General features: G+C 45.0%; 1 protein-coding gene across 12 annotated transcripts in view; it reads right to left on the bottom strand.

Annotated features, from left to right (window-relative positions):
* The window catches only part of TSPAN4 (tetraspanin 4), a 716150-nt gene that overhangs the window by 579302 nt on the left and 113099 nt on the right, over positions 1-23749 (bottom strand). For 8 of the 12 annotated variants that reach the window (XM_065594660.1, XM_065594664.1, XM_065594659.1 and 5 more), the window contains exon 2: positions 11369-11457. The gene's annotated coding sequence lies outside the window, so the exon portion shown is untranslated. Of the gene's footprint in view, positions 1-11368; positions 11458-12642; positions 12807-23749 lie in introns of those variants that run through there. The other 4 variants (XM_065594658.1, XM_065594662.1, XM_065594667.1 and 1 more) reach the window with 2 other exon arrangements.

Genomic DNA, 23749 nt, shown 5'->3' with positions numbered 1-23749 from the left:
TCCTGCCTCACGGCCCCACTCACTTCCCAGAAGGGAGGTGTGTTTGGGTTAATAAAAAGCTAAGAATAATCCAGAGTTTTGCCTCTAACAAGTCAAAGCTTTGAATAAACTGTTTGAAAGAGTAATGTGATTAATCTGACCACTGAATCTCTACAGTGCTCCCTGTTCAGTTTTTAAAAACATTTCAGAAACATTCAAGAGGAAGAAAGATTCCCTGTGGGCAAGTTATTCTATAACCTCAGGGTTTCTTGCACCTTCCTGCTCTGAAGCAGCTGATAATGGCTACTGTCAAAGACAAGACACTGGACTGGATGGACCATGAGTCTGATCCAATCTGCCAGTTTCTACATTCCTATACATTTTACATAGGCGTGCGCAGGGGGTGTGCCGGGTGTGCCCAGGCACACACTAATGCCCTGAGCAGTACCGACGGGTTTACAATGGCGCCACAGGTGCTGGGCCCATGCTCAACAAGGACTGGGAAGCCGGCCAGGCGCTGCACATCACTTGCTTCTTCCAGCCGAGGGGCCACTGCAGGCTGACGCCTCTCCTCTACAACCCCTCCCCCGTGCTCCACTCAGCTGTCGGTCAGCCCAGGTATCTCCGCCCCGTCCCCTCCGCCCACTTGCTCCTCTGCCGGCTGGGAGGCTCTCGGGAGTCACGTTCCACAGGGGTCTGCCTGCCCCGCTCCCCAGCGCGGTTCCAGCTCGTCTTGCTCAGGCTGCCACCTCCCGAGGCTGAGCCGCCTGGGACCAGTGCAGGGGCCGGGTCATTCTCAGCCAGCATGGGGGGAGTGCTTGTCTGGGCCCCATGCAAGGGGGTTATGAGGGAGCCCAGCCCAGGCAGGCCCCTCCACTCCCACTCTGATCCCCCACCAACCCCAGCTGGGACACTGGCTCAGCCCAGGCAAGGCAAATAGCCCCTGCCCAGCAGGCCGCTGAGCGTGGCTGGGGGGCAGGCAGGCGGGGGAAGTGGGTCTCTGGGGATGGCGCTGGGCAGTGGGAGTCTGTGTGGGGTACTCCTGGGCCCCAGAGGGAATGACAACAGCTCAGGTCCTCTTCCTGCAGTGTTCTTTGCTTCCCTGCAGAAAGTGAAGGAGAAACAGGGGTGTGTGATTGGGAATGTTCATGGCACAGTTTGGGGGCATTGCCCCCGCAAATAGAGGCAAGGGGTGGAGGGGCCACATAGGGTGCAAGGTCATGCCACTGCTCCCCCACCTCAGCCCCTCCCACACCATTTCTGTGAACGGAGAGTTGCTGCACAGTCCCGCTGAAAAAAGAAGGTGCTGCTCAGTTCCCTAGACTTTGCAGCTGGACACCACCTTCTGGGTCCTAGTGCTGATTGAGCTCCCTTCTGTGTGCTGGGAGCCATCCTTCATTTTGTACAACAGTGAGTTGTGGGGTGGGGCAGGGCAGGGGAAAAGAGGCAGTGGGGAAAGAAGGGGGTGGGATGGGGAGGAGATGGAGCGGTGGGGAAGGGGCATGGGATGGGGAAAAGAAGGGGATAGAGGAACGGGGGTGTTGGATAGGGCGTGGGAGTCCCAGAGGGCCTGCCAGGGGTGGGGGTGTGGCTAGGGGTCGGGGCAGTCAGGGGACAGGGGGGTTGGATAGTTGGTGGGATCTTAGGGGCGATTAGGGGGTGGGGGAGAGTCTCTGGAGGGGGTGGTCAGGGGACAGGGAGCAGGGGGGATTGGATGGGTCGGGAGTTCTGGGGGTCCTGTCAGGGGGCGGGGAGTGGTTGGATAGGTGTGGGAGTCCCAGGGGTCTGTCTGGGGGCGGGGAGTGGTTGGATAGGTGTGGGAGTCCCAGGGGTCTGTCTGGGGGCAGGGGTGTGGATAAGGGTCAGGGCAGTCAGGGGACAGGTAGGGGGTAGGGTCCTAGGGAGGCAGTTACAGTGGGGGGGAGGTCTCAGGAGGGGGCAGTCAGGGGACAAGGAGCAGGGAGGCTTAGATGGGGGTAGGATCTTGGGGGGCAGTTAGGGGCAGGGTCCCAGGAGGGGGCAGTCAGGGGACAAGGAGCAGGGGGGGTTGGGGTTCTGAGGGGGGCAGTCAGGGGGTGGGAAGTGGGAGGGAGTGGATGGGGCTGGGGCGGGGCTCCCTGGGCACACCATAATGAAATGTGCTATGCACGCCTATGTATACATATGAACCTTCCAGTCATTCCCCTTATTATGTTCCCCAAACCAACACCAAAGCTGCTAAGACTAACATGCAAAGGGGAACACATCACCCTTTGTCGTTCATTCCCTCTCCCTCTGCCTCCACTTCTTTGTTTGTGGACCATGTTCTCTCCTGGAATTGCCCCAAAATTCACACAATCTCACCCATAGCACAGACGCAAGTCATGTTTCTCCTCTGACAACAACAGCTGCTGACACCGAGGGAGGGGTGATCAGTCATACAGATCTCCCTGGGCTGGAATCCAAAGTGAGACGTTTTTTCTTTGCAACATGGAGCCAAATACATTTCTTCAATCGGCCTGGTTCCCTGCATAATGCAGCTGACCTGTTCACTTGCCAAATCCCAGAGAATATACTTGAAATCTGAAACTCCCGTCCCAATCACCCAACCGCAGCGAAGAGTTGAGTAATGGTAGAAGAGTTGCTTGTACTATTCTGTCCAGTATAGAATCAAATTAATTATATTTGCCTTGGGTGCCTTTCCCTCCATTTGTTTGCTCGCAGGTTCCCCCCACTATGATACAACATAAATAAACTAATACAGAAAAACACAAAATTTCCAGTACGTTCTTGGAATGTATTGGGGACAACTTCTTGTTTCAGAAACTGGAGGAAGTAACTGGGGGGGGGGGGAACCATTTTAGACTTGCTTCTAATCAACAGGGAGGAATTGGTTGCAAATCTGAAGGGGAAGGCAATTTGGACCATGAATCTAAGAAAAGGAAGGGGTGAGACCACCACAATAAGGACAACGGACTTAAAAAAAAAAAAAGCAGACTTTAACAAATTCAGAACAGGTAGGTAAAGTCCCATGGGGGGGGGGAATCTAAGGGAAAAAGGAGTCAGTGAGTGCTGGCAGTTTTTTCAAGATGACAATACTAAAACCTCAACTGCCAACTATCCCGATGCAACGAAAAGGTAGGAAGAATAGTAAGAGACCAGTATGGCTCCATTGGGATCTCTTTAAATTACCTGAAAATCAAAAAGGAATCATACAAGAAGTAGAAACATGGACAGATAGATAAGGAGGGAGTACAAAAGAGCAGCACAAGAATATAGGGATAAAATCAGAAAGACTAAGGAACAAACTGAGTTGCACCTACCAAGGGACTTAAAAGGCAATAAGAGACGGTTTGTTAAATACATTTGGAGCAAGAGAAAGACAAAGGAAAGCGTAGGTCCTCTATTTAGTGGGGATAGAGAGTGCTGTTCTGCTATGCTAACGTTACCACTCCAGTGCTATACATCACTTCAGTGGCCGTTGGAGCGACTGAGCAATCAAGAAGGAAAGAGAAAATGCATCATTTTTCTCAAGGCTGAGAGAGAATTTTATATCGATCGCCCTGGCACAACTCTACTCACCCACCCTCTTGGGCAAGTGACTGTTTTGAAGAAGGTTATTCGGCAGTGAAGTAGTTGGGCACTGAATAGATTTTAGTGGGGTCAGTAAGTTAGTGAATTTCTTCCTAATAATGTCTTGACAAAAGAGACGCATGCTGAAAGCCAACACAAAATATGCACACCTGCTGCAATACATAAGCATGATGGCACAAAACAAAGAAACCAAGAAAATCACACTAGGCCATCATTGCCCATTACTAGGCACTGGCCAAGTAATACAGATCTAGGGTATCTGAGTTTTCTCATTGCCCCAGATCTGGGCAGGCACCCTCACTGAGGCCAGCCTGAGGCATGCCTATATGAAGGCTTCTAATTATGATCCAAAAGCAGCTTTGGAAACCAGCACTGAAGCACAGCAATTGTACAAAAACAGATGCTTGTGAAGAAATGCACTCAACCTACCTATGGTATTTATATGGCACCCATTATCATAGCATTCAAGTGCCTTAAAATCTTTAATACACTCCTGTGAGAGTAATGAGGTGCTATTATACTTTTACAAATGGAATACTCTCTCTCACACGCGTATGGCATCTGCACAGTATCAATGTAGCTGCAGGTCCATAAGCCATTTCAAGGAGATCATCCAATCACCTTTGAATCCATATGGGATAAATGAGACGGGGGGAAGCTCCTTTTTATGGACACCCAGCCAGCCAGTTAGCTGGGTATAAAACCCCTGTTAGGAGCTGTTCTCTACTTGCTGTACTCTATTCTACCTGTAAAGAGTTAACAAGCCCACAGGTAAAAGGAAAGGAGTGGGCACCTGACCAAATGAGACAATGGGAAGGCTAGAACTTTTTTAAATGGGGAAAAAAACTTCCCCTTTCTCTCTGTTGTTGTTTCTCCAGGAAAGAGGGAAGTGGACGCTAGTGGACTCCTCTGTGCTAACCCCCCATGCTTTTGTTTGCTTGTAACCTTTAAGCTGAACCCCCAAGAAAGCTAGTTTGGGTGCTTAATTTTTGGAATTGCTCTTTTAAAATCTAACAAAAGCCTAATTTCCAGATGTATTTTCTTTCTTTTTTGTTTTTAATAAAATGTATCCTTTTTTAAGAACAGGATTGGATTTTTGGTGTCCTAAGAGGTTTGTGTATATGTTGTTTAATTAGCTGTCGGCAACAGCTAATTACCTTTGTTTTCTTTCTCTGCTCTTCCCGGGGGAGGAGTGAAAGGGCTTGAGGGTACTCCACAGGAAGGAATTCCCAAGTGCGCCTTCCTGGTTCCAAAAGGGGGTTTGCATTTGGGTGGTGGCAGCGTTTACCAAGTCAAAGTCAGAGAAAAGCTGTAACCTTGGGAGTTTAATACAAGCCTGGAGTGGCCAGTATTATTTTTTTAAATCCTTGCAGGCCCCCACCTTCTGCACTCAAAGTGCCAGAGTGGAGAATCAGCCTTGACACCATATTTGGGGCACTGTGTTACGTGTTCAATGGTTTGGATGTTCTCACCTCAGTTGCACGAAGGGGAGTCTTCGATTTTCCATTTGTGCATCAAGTAGATGCATCTCCCATGGTTTGTTCAGATGCAGTTCAACATGGTCCAAAGTCTGCCTGGCAGGTTGGAACCAGGAGGATGGCTTGTTGGGTCAGTAATAACGTGCTTGTTTGGAGCAGCAGACGAGGTCTGACACTTGGCCATTCCCCGGCCAGATCCAGAGACACGAGTTGGCCACGTGTGGTCCATAGTGGTTTTCGCAATTCCAGGTGTTGCTGAGATAGTTACCCATAACTTGTCAGATGGGAAGTTCTGGGTAGTCTTCACAATGTTTAAGTTCTGGTTTTGTGGCTATATGCCAGCGGATATATGGAGGTTCAATGTTTGCTAATGCAGAAAGCCACGGCAAAGATGATGCTTTGGGCATACGGGGTACTGAGGCACACTAAGGCTACGTGATTTTATCAAGGCCACATAGGAAGTATGTGGACAGAGCAGGGAATTGAAAACGGGTCTTCTGAGTGCTGGCTAGGACTCTAACCACTGGATGCATGCAGCCCAGTTTGTACTTGTGTGGAGCATTTAGAAGACTTTCTACCAGGACTGCAGAGTAGAGGAAGTCAACCATGGAAGAAAGACCAGTGCACTACATTAGTGGAAAGACCAAATGAAGTGGGACAGCTGAGACAGCCATGCCTGCCATCTACTTTAGCACGGCTCAAGCGCAGATTGCAGCACGAGTGAGCCTTGCTCAGAGCAAGTGCAATCCCAATGAAGTTGTGAATGCCTCTGCCTGGTGGCTATCTATTGTTAGGGCAGTCAGGCTTGGGACCGCCGAGAATTATAGGCCCACACCCACAACAAAGGGGAAGGAACCGTTAAACCAAGGCCACAAAAGAATTTGTGGGGCAATAAATGAGAAAAACAGAAATGGAATGAGCACAAAGGTTAACAATCAGGGAACCTGAGGGGGACATAAAGCAGAGAACCCCACACAGCACCCACTGCTCTCAAAGGTATCTAAGAAGTATGTGAAAACTGCCCAGAGGAACTCTCCCTGGGTGGGAAGTGAGTTTGGGGATGTGTTACAGGCCTACTAAGGGGGTGCAAAGGTGAAATGCTGTAATGTAGACAAGGCTTTGATGTTCGCCTCCCACAAAGCCACACTTTGTCCCAACTTAGTTTTGACAGATGCACATGGAGATGCCTTTGGTGACAACAGCAGGGTCTCCCAATCCCCCAACAATCCTGGTGCTTCTAAGGGCCAAAGGGGGAAGGGATTCTGAATACAGTCTCAGAAGAGAGATTTAAGATCAAAGATGAATATGTGGGATTGATGTTGCAGTCCACATGAGAAATCATACAGGTCAATGTAAAAAAAACAGCCATAGGATTTTAGTTTGCAGGGAGTGAAAATCATCGGCTGGTTTACAGTGCTAATCCCTGACATTTCAGACTACTTGTAAATAAAAACACTCAGAGTCTAATTTGAATGCTCTTTAAAATAGTGCTGTGCAGCTAAATGTTATGGGTCAGATCCTCAGATTGTGTAAACTGGTGTTGCTCCACTGAAGCCTGTGGAGTGACACTGATTAAAATCAGCTGAGAAACTGGCCACAATAAAATTCAGGAAGCCTCTGCCCCAGGTGATGTGGTCTATCAGTTAACAGAGGATCCTTCTCGCTCATACCCTTGGCCTCTCCTCTTGGGGCAGACCTGGCCTAAGCTCATAATCTACACTGAAGTCTGCTTATAAAGTAAATTCTCTACAGGCAAAGGCTACAGTCTGTGAAATTAATGGGGAGAAACAAAAGGAAACATCCATAACAAGATGCCTCCTGAAAAGGCAGAGTGAACTCACAGATTCTGTACATAGCAGAGGATCTCAGAAGAGTGTTTTATCAGTCACATAGACTGAGCCTCCTTGTTAACTTCCTGTGAATAAAGCAATTACTTACGTTCAATACAAAATCAAAGGAAATGCAAGTGCCCAACTAGCTGGCTCCAAGTGCTGCACACTGTACAGACCCCTACATTCCACCAATCCTATTTTTCAAGTGATATCTACATTCCGGCTTGCAAAAGAAAAGGAACCAGCAGTATGCAAAGAGCTCAGAAATCCCAGTTACGCTGACTGGGAAGAACAGCACTGATACAACGTGCAGCCACAGCCTTGATCAGTGTTCCTAAAACTTCAAATATACGGCTTAGCGTTCTGCATGTGGCATTTGGAACAGCCTTCAAGCTGGGTAGCTGTGTTTTCTTTGACTTTGAGCCGCTCTTTTAATTATTTTTAATTAAAGTAATCACTTTTGCTCAATGCTGCCTTTGTGGCAGGTACAGCACCATCATCTGCCACGTAATCTGCAAGCTCGCTCGCTCTTTGCAGGATACGATAGCAGCTTGCAAGGGCTATCTTCTGTTATTTCCCAATTCATATATTATTTATGTATTCGCAATACCAACGAAGGCTAGGAAGACATACTGCATCCGTGCTCTTACGTCAAATCCTTTTAACTGAAGTTGCTTGGCTTTTTATCAGTGCTACTTGTTCATTCTCCCGTTCTTGTCCGTTGTATTATAGTTACATAAGGGAAGCTGAATAGCAGTCTGAACACAGATTGTTCGCTTCTCTTGGCCCTGACCCAACAAGGACAATCCAGGCTCAGCACCCAAATCCCACTGAAATTCAGATTAGATTCAAATTCCCTCAGCACCATTAAAAATTCCATCTCGTGTCTGTGGAGCTCTCAGGTTCTCCTTAAAACAAACGCTTATACACAAGACTCATTCCAGGGCTCCACCACCACCACTCTCCCCATATGTGCCCAACATATAGACACACACCATAGATGCATTGAGCTCTCCAGATTGGAATGACAGATCAGACGCAGGCATCTCATTTCACAGAAAAGAGGAGCACTGTTGCAAATACTTATTTCACCCTACTTTAAAAAAGTATTCAAACTCCACGATCAGATGAACAAGTTCTGTTGAATTATTGATGAAGGAAAACAGAAGATTCACAGCAAAGTCAATGGAAAGTTTGTACTGAGACTGGAAGGGGAAAATGTTTTCTTCAGAGTATTTTTAGCTCGGATTTTCAAAAGGGCCTAAAGGAGTGAATTAGGCACCCAACCCGCATTGAACCACCTAGCACCCTTCGGCGCCTTTGACTATCCCAGCCATCAATTTCAAAAGCATTAATAGAACCACACAAATTACACTGGTCTATAATTTTTGAGAAGTCGTCTGCTTCAGAGATAAAATGTGCTATTTATTATGTATTTTGATGTGCTGAATTCAAATATGAATTAAACAACTGATTGGCTACTGTTTCTAAGATATTTAAGTTTTTACATTTTATGTCTATGTATATTGTGTAGATAGTAGAGTTTTAATCATAAATTGTAAACCTAGGTCTTTTCATGTGTTTATGGTTGCTTTACATGATAATATTTCACCTGTCCTGTTTATGTAACACTTTAAAAATCAGCAAAAGGGTTATATAAATAAAATTTATTATGAAACAAAAGGCAAAAAACTATTATGTACATAGTTTGGTCCTATTCAGTATCTACTCGGCGCTTCTTGGCTTGTCTCTTGTATTCATTAAATGGAGCATCTCTTGTCACTGTCCAGCAATAGTCTGCAAGCATTGATGTGCTCCATTTGCCCTGATAGCGTTTCTCCATACTGAATACACAAAGTACTGCTAGTCTCCACTCCATTGTTGCAATGTCCTGGTGAAATCGCTCGCTGTGCTCGTCGCTCACTGCTCCGCAGTTCGGTGGAAAAAAATCTAGATGAGAGTGCAAAAAATGTATCTTTAGTGACATGTTGCAACCAAGGCTTTTGTATGCCTTGAGGAGGTTTTCCACCAACAACCTGTAGTTGTCTGCCTTGTTGTTTCCGAGAAAATTTATTGCCACTAACTGGAAGGCTTTCCATGCTGTCTTTTCCTTGCCACGCAGTGCATGGTCAAATGCATCATCTCAAAGATGTTCACGAATCTGAGGACCAACAAAGACACCTTCCTTTATCTTAGCTTCACTTAACCTTGGAAATTTTCCATGGAGGTACTTGAAAGCTGCTGGTGTTTTGTCAATGGCCTTGACAAAGTTCTTCATCAGACCCAGCTTGATGTGTAAGGGTGGTAACAAAATCTTCCTTGATTCAACAAGTGGTGGATGCTGAACACTTTTCCTCCCAGGCTGCAATGACTGTCAGAGTGGCCAATCTTTCTTGATGTAGTGGGAATCTCTTGCACGACTATCCCATTCGCAGAGAAAACAGCAGTACTTTGTGTATCCAGTCTGCAGACCAAGCAAGAGAGCAACAACCTTCAAATCTCCACAAAGCTGCCACTGATGTTGGTCATAGTTTATGCACCTCAAAAGTTGTTTCATGTTGTCATAGGTTTCCTTCATATGGACAGCATGACCAACTGGAATTGATGGCAAAACATTGCCATTATGCAGTAAAACAGCTTTAAGACTCATCTTCGATGAATCAATGAACAGTCTCCACTCATCTGGATTGTGAACGATGTTGAGGGCTGCCATCACACCATAGATGTTGTTGCAGGCTACAAGATCACCTTCCATGAAGAAGAATGGGACAAGATCCTTTTGACGGTCACGGAACATGGAAACCCTAACATCACCTGCCAGGAGATTCCACTGCTGTAGTCTGGAGCCCAACAGCTCTGCCTTACTCTTGAGTAGTTCCAAATCCCTGACAAGGTCATTCAGTTCACCTTATGTTATGTGGTGTGGTTCAGAGGAGGAGGATGGGAGAAAATGTGGGTCCTGTGATATTGATGGTTCAGGACCAGAAGATTCATCCTCCTCCTCTTCCTCGTCTGACTCAAGTGAGAATGATTCTGGTGCATCAGGAACTGGCAGTCCTTCTCCGTGGGGTACTGGGCGTATAGCTGATGGAATGTTTGGATAATACACAGTCCACTTTTTCTTCTTTGACATACCTTTCCCAACTGGAGGCACCATGCAGAAGTAACAATTGCTGGTATGATCTGTTGGCTCTCTCCAAATCATTGGCACTGCAAAAGGCATAGATTTCCTTTTCCTGTTCAACCACTGGCGAAGATTTGTTGCACAAGTGTTGCAGCATATGTGTGGGGCCCACCTCTTGTCCTGATCTCCAATTTTGCAGCCAAAATAAAGGTGATAGGCGTTCTTAACCATAGTGGTTATACTGCGCTTTTGTGATGCAAAAGTCACTTCACCACAAAACATAGCAGAAGTTATCTGCACTGTTCACACAAGTACGAGGCATCTCTGCTCACTTTGGCTAAACAGAAAGGTGTCCCTTTGCAAAATCAAACACTGACAAATAAGAGAGCACGACACTGTATGATTTCTAGAGCTGATATAGGGCAATTTGTTCAGCAGAGTGATGTAAGCTTCGTTATTATTGCATCATCCATGACTTCTAGGAATAACATGATGCGATTCAGATCACGTATGATGCAATACCAGCTTCAGATTGCATCCTTCATTGTTTTGCCTAAAAAGCAAGTACTGTCCAAACCCAGTCATAGATTTAGTCATAGATCCAGTCAAAGATGTATTTTAGTCATTTCTGGTTTAAATTGAGATCCCTTCCCTTTATAACTCACTTATCCTCCGCCATTCCCAAGTCAAGGGTCGTAGATACTGACCCAATAGCATATCTTGAAAACTAGAGCCAATCAACAATTTTAAGCATCATTTTCGTTCTCAGTGATCCAGAATTAGTAAAGTTTGACTACATTTATTTCAGAAGCATTTTGGCTGTAGAGCAGTGTTACAGATGCAAAGGGCCTATCAAAGCATCTAACCTGCTCAACAGCTAGTGCTGGACTGTTACCCTATACTATATTCCAGGGTGCTTGGTCCAGTCCACTTTCAAACCATCTCAAGGAATCATCTCTCACTACAGGGTTCTGATCCCCACTCTCCCCACCAATGTTTTCTTCTCCTTCATGATTCAAATGAAATGCATCTCGATGCAAGGGATAAATGGCATGACTCAAGGTGAAAGATATATCTGATGCTGGATTTTGCTAGCAAGAGAAGGATCAAATATGCACACATTGGCCTCAATTTAAAATGTGGTTATGGTCAGAAGACAATGTCGCTTGAACATTCCAGGTATCATGCTGAGCTTCCTGTGCCCACATTCAGGAAAAAACAAACATATCCATTGGGTTTGGGACTCGCAAACTGAACAATTTCTCATGTAGAAAAATCAATTAATGGAGCATAAATGTGGGATAACCAAGAGGTGGTTTTCACAAAGATGCTTTCTGGGTCACGCAGCCTCACCGAAAAGGATTCTAAGTGCAGAAACTTACCGTGGCTGGCAGTTTTGCTGATGACACACAAGATGGACCAGGATGCAGCCTTGATCTCCCACAGCAATAACGGCCTTTCAGTGCTGCCACTGTAAAAAGAAACAGATGGTAACTTAGACACTTCAGGAATGCAGGAAGTGCAAGAGAGAGGTGATTTCTTTTCAATCCAGTCACTTTTAGAACCCTATCACCAGTGCTTAATCTGTAATGAAAGACGTGCTAGGATTCGAACAGTTTCTTTACTTTTATGACTGATGCCACAAGCCCTGAGGTGTTGGGGCTATGTACTGCCAAACCTAGTGGTGCCAGGGCTCAGCCCTGGCAAGCCCTGGCACAAATTAAGTACTGCCTAGCACTCTACCCCGTAGCCCCCGACCCCTCATCTTTGCTCCTATCCACATATTTAAAAACTCAATAAAAGCTTGATACCAAAATAAATTACTGAGAGCAAAATTCATACTGTAAAAGTCACCCTAGAGTGCCCAGATGGAGGGGAGGACCTCCCTGGTTGCTTTCCCGCTCATTATCAGACAAGGAAAGACCTTCTTGTCTAAGCAAATTTGTACATAAAATAAGAAAACTGCTGTGGAAATGTGATGTTGGGAGGAGTGGGGGGGCGGCAGCAACTCCAGACAGATCTCACACTCCAGAATTATAGAAGTAGTAACTGAGGTTTGCCATCCTTCAAAGATGCAAGCTGCTATCGGTCCCAGTGAAATACGTAGGAAACCCAACAAGAGAAACCCAATTGTGCAAATATGCCCCATGAAGAGGATGATCATGGCCAGAAACAGTAATAATCTGAAGTTTTTCTAAGAACTGTCTGAGTTGCTCAAAGGGTTTTATAAACCTCAATGGATTTTGCGAACAGGGGCTGCTAACAGGGAGTTTCGCAAGGGAGTTTGGAAGGGGAGCAGGAAGGGAGCGCGGGTCCCTTGCCGGTTCTATCTTATACCCTTTATTCCCCTTAAAACCTATAGCCCAAACTACATTCAAAACTTCTTGCTTTAAACGACCCCTTCATTAACTAGGAGACAATGCAGGCAGAAGCTCAGCTGCAGAGTGGGGGCTATCCAGTTTATTGCACTGAGTGTAGCATGTATGATTACCTGCCCCGAGGGCGGGTGGCGTATGCGTGCATTCGGTGCAAGGAGCTCCTGGCCCTCAGAGACCACGTACGGACTCTGGAGGCAAGGGTGGCGGAACTGGAGGAGATAAGGGAGGCAGAGAGGTATGTTGATGAGGCTTTCTGGGACACTGTAGAATTGTCTCACCTCCGGTCAGACAGCCCCTGAGCTGTTAAGGAGGATGAAAGGCCCAGGGAAGCAGAGCAGTCAACGGGAGCAGAGGGAAACCTTCCAATAGTTGGGACCCTCCTTCCAGACGGTGCTGAGGTTGCCTCTCGCACTGAGGTTACCTCTCCCGGGGAGGGAACTCCAGTTGCTAGGAAAAGGCAGGTATTAGTATTGGGAGATTCAATCATTAGAAACGTAGATAGCTGGGTTTGTGATGACCGGGAGAACCATATGGTGACTTGCCTGCCTGGTGCGAAGATTGCGGATCTCTCGAGGCATCTAGACAGACTTATGTGTAGTGCTGGGGAGGAGCCGGTGGTCGTGGAACATGTAGGTACCAATGACATAGGGAAGGATAGGAGAGATGTCCTGGAGGCCAAATTTAGGCTGCTAGGGAAGAGACTGAAATCCAGGACCTCTATGGTTGCATTCTCAGAAATGCTCCCAGTTCCACGCGCAGAGCCAGGTAGGCAGGCAGAGCTTCAGAGTCTCAATGCGTGGATGAGACGATGGTGTAGAGAGGAGGGGTTTACATTCATTAGGAACTGGGGAAACTTCTGGAATGGGGGGAGCCTATACAGGAAGGATGGGCTCCACCTAAACCAAAGTGGAACCAGACTGCTGGCACTAAACATTAAAAAGGTTGTAGAGCAGTTTTTAAACTAGGAGATGGGGGAAAGCCAACTGCTGCAGAGGAGCATGTGGATCGGACAGAGACTTCTCTTAGGGGAGAGTCTAATGATAGAGAATCTCCAGGTTATAGTCAGGAGCAGAGGATGGAAGAGGATAAAGTAGGGGCCAGATCAGATGATAAACATTCACATAAAAAAGAATCTGATACATCAGAAAAGGGCAGACAAATAAACAGTGACAATTTTTTAAGTGCTTGTACACAAATGCTAGAAGTCTAAATAATAAGATGGGTGAACTAGAGTGCCTTGTGATAAAGGAGGATATTGATATAATAGGCATCACAGAAACCTGGTGGACTGAGAGCAATCAATGGGACATAATCATTCCGGGGTACAAAATATATTGGAAGGACAGAACAGGTCGTGCAGGAGAGGGAGTGGCACTATATGTGAAAGAAAATGTACAATCAAATGAAGTAAAAATCTTAAGTAAATCCGCATGTTCCATAGAATCTCTATGGATAGAAATTTCATGCTCTAATAAGAATATAACATTAGGGATCTATTATCGACCACCTGACCAGGACGGTGATAGTGATGATGAAATGCTAAGGGAAATTAGAGAGGCTATCAAAATTAATAACTCAATAATAGTGGGGGATTTCAATTATCTCTATATTGACTGGGAACATTTCACTTCAGGACGAAATGCAGAGAAAAAATTTCTCGATACTTTAAATGACTGCTTCATGGAGCAGCTGGTACAGGAACCCACAAGGGGAGAGGCAACTCTAGATTTAGTCCTGAGTGGAGCGCAGGAGCTGGTCCAAGAGGTAACTATAGCAGGACCGCTTGGAAATAGTGACCATAATACAATAGCATTCAACATCCCTGTGGTGGGAAGAACATCTCAACAGCTCAACACTGTGGCATTTAATTTCAAAAGGGGGAACTATGCAAAAATGAGGGGGTTAGTTAAACAGAAGTTAAAAGGTACAGTGACTAAAGTGAAATCCCTGCAAGCTGCATGGGCGCTTTTTAAAGACACCATAATAGAGGCCCAACTTCAATGTTGACCCCAAATTAAGAAACACAGTAAAAGAACTAAAAAAGAGCCACCGTGGCTTAACAACCACGTAAAAGAAGCAGTGAGAGATAAAAAGACTTCCTTTAAAAAGTGGAAGTCAAATCCTAGTGAGGCAAATAGAAAGGAGCATAAACGCTGCCAAATTAAGTGCATGAATGTAATAAGAAAAGCCAAAGAGGAGTTTGAAGAACGGCTAGCCAAAAACTCCAAAGATAATAACAAAATGTTTTTTAAGTATATCAGAAGCAGGAAGCCTGCTAAACAACCAGTGGGGCCCCTTGATGATTGAGATACAAAAGGAGCGCTTAAAGACGATAAAGTCATTGCGGAGAAACTAAATGGATTCTTTGCTTCAGTCTTCACGGCTGAGGATGTTAGGGAGATTCCCAAACCTGAGCTGGCTTTTGTAGGTGACAAATCTGAGGAACTGTCACGGATTGAAGTGTCACAAGAGAAGGTTTTGCAATTAATTGATAAACTTAACATTAACAAGTCACCGGAACCAGATGGCATTCACCCAAGAGTTCTGAAAGAACTCAAATGTGAAGTTGCGGAACTGTTAACTAAGGTTTGTAACCTGTCCTTTAAATCGGCTTCTGTACCCAATGACTGGAAGTTAGCTATGTAACGCCAATATTTAAAAAGGGCTCTAGAGGTGATCCCGGCAATTACAGACCGGTAAGTCTAACGTCTGTACCAGGCAAATTAGTCAAAACAATAGTTAAGAATAAAATTGTCCGACACATAGAAAAAAAACTGTTGAGCAATAGTCAACATGGTTTCTGTAAAGGGAAATCGTGTCTTACTAATCTATTAGAATTCTTTGAAGGGGTCAACAAACATGTGGACAAGGGGGATCCAGTGGACATAGTGTACTTAGATTTCCAGAAAGCCTTTGACAAGGTCCCTCACCAAAGGCTCTTATGTAAATTAAGCTGCCATGGGATAAAAGGGAAGGTCCTTTCATGGATTGAGAACGGGTTAAAAGACAGGGAACAAAGGGTAGGAATTAATGGTAAATTCTCAGAATGGAGAGGGGTAACTAGTGGTGTTCCCCAAGGGTCAGTCCTCGGACCGATCCTATTCAACTTATTCATAAATGATCTGGAGAAAGGAGTAAACAGTGAAGTGGCAAAGTTTGCAGATGATACTAAACTGCTAAAGATAGTTAAGTCCAAAGCAGACTGTGAAGAACTTCAAAAAGATCTCACAAAACTAAGTGATTGGGCAACAAAATGGCAAATGAAATTTAATGTGGATAAATGTAAAGTAATGCACATTGGAAAAAATAACCCCAACTATACATACAATATGATGGGGGCTAATTTAGCTACAACATGTCAGGAAAAAGATCTTGGAGTCATTGTGGATAGTTCTCTGAAAATGTACATGCAGTGTGCAGAAGCGGTCAAAAAAGCAAAAGGATGTTAGGAATCATTAAAAAGGGGATAGAGAATAAGACTGAGAATATATTATTGCCCTTATATAAATCAATGGTACGCCTTCATCTCGAATACTGCGTACAGATGTGGTCTCCTCATTTCAAAAAAGATATACTGGCACTAGAAAAGGTTCAGAAAAGGGCAACTAAAATGATTAAGGGTTTGGAACGGGTCCCATATGAGGAGAGATTAAAGAGGCTAGGACTCTTCAGCTTGGAAAAGAGGAGACTAAGGGGGGATATGATAGAGGTATATAAAATCATGAGTGATGTGGAGAAAGTGGATAAGGAAAAGTTATTTACTTATTCCCATAATACAAGAACTAGGGGTCATCAAATGAAATTAATAGGCAGCAGGTTTAAAACAAATAAAAGGAAGTTCTTCTTCACGCAGCGCACAGTCAACTTGTGGAACTCCTTACCTGAGGAGGTTGTGAAGGCTAGGACTATAACAGAGTTTAAAAGAGAACTGGATAAATTCATGGTGGTTAAATCCATTAATGGCTATTAGCCAGGATGGGTAAGGAATGGTGTCCCTAGCCTCTGTCTGTCAGAGAGTGGAGATGGATGGCAGGAGAGAGATCACTTGATCATTGCCTGTTAGGTTCACTTCCTCTGGGGCATCTGGCATTGGCCACTGTCAGTAGACAGGATACTGGGCTAGATGGACCTTTGATCTGACCCGGTATGGCCTTTCTTATGTTCTTATGTTATGTTCTTAATGGATTAAGCCTGTGAAGTGGAGAAAAGGTTCTACTGTAATAAGTTCTCGAAGCAAAATACAGACATCCTCTGTATGGAATATGACAGCTACTGTACAGCAACCCTGCACCACAGTTTAAAGAAGGAAGGATGTCTCTACCCTGGCAAAATTCACATACATAACTCACCAACAATGCAGTTCTGCCTATGGTAGCAACAACAGAAGCTGTAGTGTAGACAGGACTCACTAACAGTACCCAAGCTCTGCTTCCTAGACTACAGCTTCCATCATTGCTACCACAGGTGGTGAATACTTCTTTGCTAGGGCCACATCTGTGCTGGCAACAAAGGGTGCTGTATCCATATAGAAATGCAAAGAGTTTTTAGTTAAGCACACTCCAATCATCCTAGCAGTAATTTGGCCAGACCATCAGAGTTAACATGACAACTCCTAGGAAAGTACCACAGCATCTTCACTCACCACCAGCAATCACAATCTTGGTTTAACATCTCATTTAAAAGATGGTTAGTTTGCAAACCACTGTCACAGTTCAGGGTAACTGCACCTTTATTTCCCCTCAGGGATCAGCCAGGGCACCTACAGTCAGGCTTCCAGATCCCAGCTGTTGCCTCTCTTCGATGGAGACCTGATCTCTCCCCCTTCTGACTGGAGTATTTCCAAGCTGTACAGTTCCTTGACTACGCTGCGTTATCCCCAGTAGAGACAGGCTGCCCAAACAGAACCTGCTTGTTTTGGCCTTAGAGATGGCTAACAGCTGTAACTGCTACAGTTATAGCGGTACCACAGCACTTCCTATGCAAGCCTACTTTACTCTTAGGGTAAAAAGCATGACAGAGAAAACATTAAAAACAATAAAAGAACCTACCTGCATGCTAATAAGATTAGCAGTGTTAACCCCCAATGCTAAGATGGATTCCATCAGGAACAGTCCTTCAAACCCTCACCCCAGGGGATTACCAGTTCATCATAGTTTCAGCTCAGAACAAACACCCAGACCCTTCCAACCCTACCCAGTAGTCCTGTCCATTTGCTGGATCAGGAGGAAGGCTCTGAGACAATTTAAAACCAGGCTATTTATCCAAAAACCCTTTCGTTGTCCGATGGTTCCTGGAGACTCCAGTTTGAACTAATATATGCATACCTCTCCAGGGGGATGGCTTCAAAGGACTGATAACAGAGGAAGTACGTTAGTATCCTCCTTCCCTAGCAGAAAAGGTACACACAATGCCACAATAACACATACACAATTGCGTTTTAATACAATGTACCCAAAAGGTATTAACCTTAACTTGATAAGGTTTAACTGAATTCAGTAAACTTTACCTTAATTCCATAAGGTTTGTTCAGGACATAGTCAGTCTGTCACCACCACTCAGATTGGTTTACCATACTTTAACTCACATTTATAGCTAGTGGCTCCAGGTGCCGAATGCCAATAATTTCCAGATGGGCCCCAAATCCAGCAAAAAGGAAATCAGGCAAGACAACGGAGATCCTTGCTAGGTGAAGGAGTGTTTCTGTCTGACATTTCACTGGCACAAAAAGCTACCTGGCCCTGAGGAGAATCAGTAATACTTTCCATAAAGGTTGCTTTATTTTTAAACGGTGAATTAATGAAGTTGACACCAAGTGTTTCTTGAGCAGATATAGCTGTCTGACAGTTTTTAAAAGTCTTTAAAAGAAAAAAAAATCCTACATTGACAAATACCAGGAGCAGCAACACCTTTTAAGGCAGAAGGAAGCTGAAAACCAAGCCCTAGTTTTTAAGCATGCCTGAGTCATAACAGAGAGTCCTCCACTAAAATCTAATTCACTGTCTGGGAAAGAATGAGTTAGGTGCCTGTGTGATAAGGACTAGAAAGGATCCCTCTTTTCTCAACATTTTAGACAGCTGGAGTAAGTCAGCTGATGTGAGTTTTGTCCCTTTGGATTAACATAGATATCACTTGATATGCGGCTTCAAGGCTCAGCACTGAAGTCTGTATCTCTGATTTTGGGGGAGTGGGTGACAGGGAGTGGAGGTGTTTGACTGGGAAAGTAAGAGAGATGAGCAGTCAGTGAAACAAGTGGGGCTAAATAATGGCTTCAGAGAGCTGTCTATTCTTCCTCTTGACCAGAAACACATTGGAAAGACATCTCCCAAGGCAAGGGCAGTGTCACAGGAATCATGGATGAAGTGATTTCTGATTTCCTCTCCCTTGCTTTTATTTATTAAAAAAAAAAAAAACCCAGAAGATACAGGGCTCCCATCTGTCACGGAGTATTGGGGAACTCAGGGCCCTGCACCCCCGGCTTCCTGCGATTCACCATGACTCTCAGCCAGCCAGTAAAGCAGAAGGTTTATTTGGATGACAGGAATACAGTCCAAGACAGGTCTTGCAGGCACAGACAACAGGATACCTCTCAGTTAGGTCCAGCTTGGGGTCCCAGGGCATCCCAGCCCACCCCCCTTTGGGGGGTCAGAGCCATCTCTGCCTCCCAGCCATCTCTCCAGCTCGCTTCCAGCACACTGCCTTTAGCAACCCCTCCCACAGCCTTTGTTCAGTTTCCCGGGCCCCGGAGTCACCTGGCCTCCAACCCCTTCCTGGGTTCTCATGTTACAAGCTCAGGTATGTTCCCTCGGGCAGACTCCCCTCCCCCGATGCAGACCATCCTAGCCACACTCGCCTGTCAGCATTCACACACCCCAGCAAGAACAGTCCCAGTTCGTCACACCATCATCTGCCCCTACGCCCTGAATGGTGGCAAACCTATGACTGATCTCTCAAGGAATCAGCTCTCACACACATTGGGCCTAAATCTCCCATCATACAGGTGTAACACCACTGAAGTCCATATAGTAAATTGCTCAGGAGACCTGAGGTTTTTTCCTGGCTATGGAAATGATCTGCTGTGAGATCTTGAATAAGACCCTTCACCTCCCTATGCCTCTGTTTCCCCTCCCACATTTTGTCTGTCTTGCCTCTTAAGACTGTAAGCTCTTTGAGGCAGGGACTGTCTCTTACTATGTGTTTGTACAGTTGGCTAACATAATAGGGACTCTATGTGCTACTTTAATGCTTCTACTAATAGTAATAAGAACGAACTACACAATGCCTCAGATTAATAATACAGAGTTTCTCTCATAACTCATTAATACCATATATCTTACTTTACAGACTAGAGGTGTGTTTTATTTTATTATTTTCCAGTGATTCTGGACTGTTTTAAATGTTTCCTGTTCTTCCTCCGGCGTGCACTACAGATACAGTCGCACTCCAGTGCACTACAGTCGCTCTAATGGAAAATCTCTGACAATTTCTAACTCTTTAGCAAATTTCTTCTGGCTCACTTCACAGTTATTTAGCCTATTCATAGACATGATCTTGAGTGGAGGAATTGCATCCTGGAGTGCAATAGCAAATTGAGCACCAGCACCTTTATTCAAAATGGCTGGCTACAGACATGTCATTGAAAGACCAGTTCTCTAGAACCAGGACACCTTGAACTAGAAAGACAGGTAGTGGGAATCCCTTTTCCCCCGCTTCTTCCAAAACCTTGGTTGTCAGAACCTGCCTTTTGTTTCTCTCTGTCTGGGGTAAGGAATCTGGTTTCCACCTGCAACACAGCTAACATTTCCCAGCATCATTGTTTGTTGCTGCTTGCTGGAATGTTTAAAAGCAGGGGTTACAAAAACAGAGGCATAGAATCATAGAAATGTAGGACTGGAAGAGACCACGAGAAGACATCGCGTCCAGCCCCCTGCGCTGTAGCAGAGCCACACTTACACCATCCCTGACAGGTGTTTGTCCAGCCTGTTCTTAAACACCTCCAATGACGGGGATTTCATAACCTCCCTTGGAAGCCTAATTCCAGAGCTCAACTACCTTATAGTTAAAAAGCTTTTCCTAATATCCAACCTCTCAATCTCCCCTTCTGCAGATTCAGCCAACTACTTCTAGTCTTACCTTCAGTGTGTATGGAAAAAAAAAAGAATCATCTTCTCTGTTAAACTGTTTAACATATTTGAAGACTTATCAGTTCCCCCCTCAGTCCTCTTTTCTCAAGACTATACAGGCCCAGATTTTTTCAATCTTTCTCCAATTTGTCCACATCTTTCCTAAGATGTGGCACCCAGAATTGGACACAGTACTCCAGTGTCAAGTAGAGCAGGACAATTCTCTCTCGTGTCTTACATATGACACTCCTCTTATTAAACCCCAGAATGATATTAGCCTTTTTTTGCAGCTGTATCACATTGTTGACTCATATTCAGTTTGTGCTCCACTATAACCCACAGATCCTTTCCAGCAGTACTACCACCTAGCCAATTATTCCCCATTTAGCAGCTGTGCATTTGACTTTTCCTTCCTGAGTGAAGAACTTTGCACTTGTCTGTATAGAATAATGTGTGCAGAAGTTGTGCTAGATTCCCATAAACACAACTCTGGCAATGCATCCTAATCTTGACCAGAAAATAACCGCACCCACCCTACAATTACAGTTCCGGGCCTCTCAGGAAAATATGCAGTAAGTTGCACCCAACTGGGTGGAGACTTTCTGATGCAGAAATACATTCCTGGGTGGGATGAGATCACTTAATACATTTAGCTGTGACCCTGGCAGGAGGGGAAAGGCTGGAGTGCTAACCTACTGCTTCACTGAGCATCTCTTGGCAGAAGCCATCGTAAAGCAATGTTCCTTCCCAAGATCTGACATACACACAGGGTTTGACATTTATCAGACTTCTATTAGCCAGAAGACAAGGTCTACTATCAGAGGCCATTAAAAAAGGCCCCATTCCTCCTAGACAAGCTTGTGAGTGGCATTAAGTCCTATATGCGCGCACGCACTCAGAGTGATGATCCTGGAAGGTAGGCAGGTGGCTACCTCTCACTCCCAGATCAGACACAACTGCCTTAACCAGTTCCAAGTGACATGGTTCAGTTTGCCTCCCGCTTTCCTACCATCACAATCATGTTTGTAACTCTGCGCCTGACATGCTGCCTGAACAGGTTTTTATTAGCACATCTGGGCAAATCCGGTCATCTCACCTCTTGTCTCTCTACAGGGGATTCAGTAGCCAGAGATATGCACAAAGAAAGGCACATGGGAAAGTCCATTCTGGGACATCCTGCTGAACGTGGAGCTCAGAGGAAAATAAAACCAGATTTGTTAACAAGATTATTTTTTTTAAAGGGGAATAATACCAACAAACGACACTGATTTTTTTAAAGGGACATTTTGCTTGTTGCCTGTATATTTTTTCAAGTGAGAATTCAATTGGTTCCAGCCTGTTTATTTCAAATTATTTTCTTTCAATTCACGTTGAATGCTACAAAACATTACCTTGCCCTAACAGAAGGTTAAGACATGCAACACTTCACTGCCTGATGAAACTGTCCCATCAACATGTGCTATAGAACTGGCATCATAATAGACAAGCTATCTCCCATTGACATCTGCTTCTGCTTCAGCACTTGAAGTATCCTCTTGGGTTCTCCCATCTTCAGCACTGATGCTTCCTCATCTTTCACCTATTCCAACACTTCCTGAACTCTCTGCCTTTCACATCCCATCCTCACCTGCGGAAACTGCCTGATTCCATCAACATCTGCCTCAACACTGTCTCCAAAGGACACCAAATTGTTCTTGAACTTCAGACTTCATGACTAAGAACCACAGGATCTTCTGCTATACACATGGGTACCGTTGTTAGCAACTGGAGTACTGGGTCTGAGCTTTCATGGAGCTAGTGCAAGGGCAACTGAAGGCTCAGTTATTAATTTGCATTGAGTAACCAGCCGCACTGTATGTCCATTCTGCAAGTCACAGTGGGAAAAGTGGGGCCCAGTCCAATGTCCCTTGAAGTCAATAGAAGGACTTCCATTGATTTTGGTGGGTGGTGGATCAACCCCTTGGTGAACAGTAGATCTAGTAAGGCTCTGACCGTTCATAACTACATCCTCAATAACATGACAAACACTGAGGAGTCCTTTGTGGCGCCTCATTGTTTTTGCTGATACAGACTAACACGGCTACAACTCTGAAACCTGTCACCATGACAAACACTGGCTCACTTAGCTATTAGCTCACTGGGATGCCATATTCTTGTGCAAAATACAGAAAACTGCAAATGAAAGTGACACAGTCACTGGACAAAATTCTTCTCCTAGTCTTGCTTCATCACACTATAGTGACAGAACCAACTGAATGGACTAGTGCTGCCGTTTATTCAAAATCAGTTGACCCAGAACAGAGAGTGATAGACTTGGCAAATTATGAGATCTCTAATTTGTTCTATACATGTGTTATAGCACCCTTACCACCGTAGTATCAGAGTGCCTTCCAGTAGTCCACTAAGCAACATGACTAACATCTATCATGTGTTGTTTGTTCTCCCATCATTTCCTCAGAGGGAGAAGTGTGTGAAATGCAGGGTCTTGTTTTAGTAAGGTGTGTTTTTTGTTTTTTGAAAATATACACACCACTCTGTGTTTATGTTAAAGAAGGCAGGTCAATGCAAAGCACCTTGCACTTGAAGTGGAAGGTGGTAAAGTCTGTGATAGCCCTGAGTTCCTGGCAGTGTTCATTCCACAGTCTTGGCCCAGTCCCTGAGAAAGTTCTCTCTCCCACAGATAAGAGTTTTCCCTTTATTGTAGAAAGCTCCAGTGTCCAGTGCACTAGAAGAGCATGAGATGTTGACCACAATCTTCAGCCTGGAACTTTCGTCAATCTTTTAGAGCCCCAGGCCATGGTAGGCCTTAAAGATAAGGACTGAGACCTTGAACTTAATTTAAAATTCTATGGGAAGCCAGTTTAGAAGACAGATTTAATGAGCTTGCAGTAGCCTGTGTTTTGTGAGGAGATGCACTGCAGCGTTCTGTACTAGTAGGAGTTTTCTAAGAGCTGAAGGCTTCATACCCAAGGATAGTGCAATGCTGTAGTCCAGCCAAGAGGTGACGAAGGCATGATTAACCAAGGCCATGTCATCATCCACCAGGATGGGATGGAGTCTCCTAGTGAACGGGAGATGATGGAACACATTACTCAGGGATGCTGCTTTGTGAAAGCTTAGCATCAACAAGGAATTCAAGAGTACCACTAAACCATGGACAGAAATGAATTGTGGGTGTGTATCTTCAACCAAAGGAGACTGCACCATGGCTGCAAACTCTTCAAAACACTTCCCTTGACTCACCAACGTCACTTCCATCTTGTTC

This window comes from Chrysemys picta, chromosome 4 (genome assembly GCF_011386835.1).
Source record: "Chrysemys picta bellii isolate R12L10 chromosome 4, ASM1138683v2, whole genome shotgun sequence".
Taxonomy (NCBI): domain Eukaryota; kingdom Metazoa; phylum Chordata; order Testudines; family Emydidae; genus Chrysemys; species Chrysemys picta.
The sequence above is the reverse complement of the archived record's forward strand: the minus strand, read 5'-3'. Positions and strand labels throughout refer to the sequence as shown.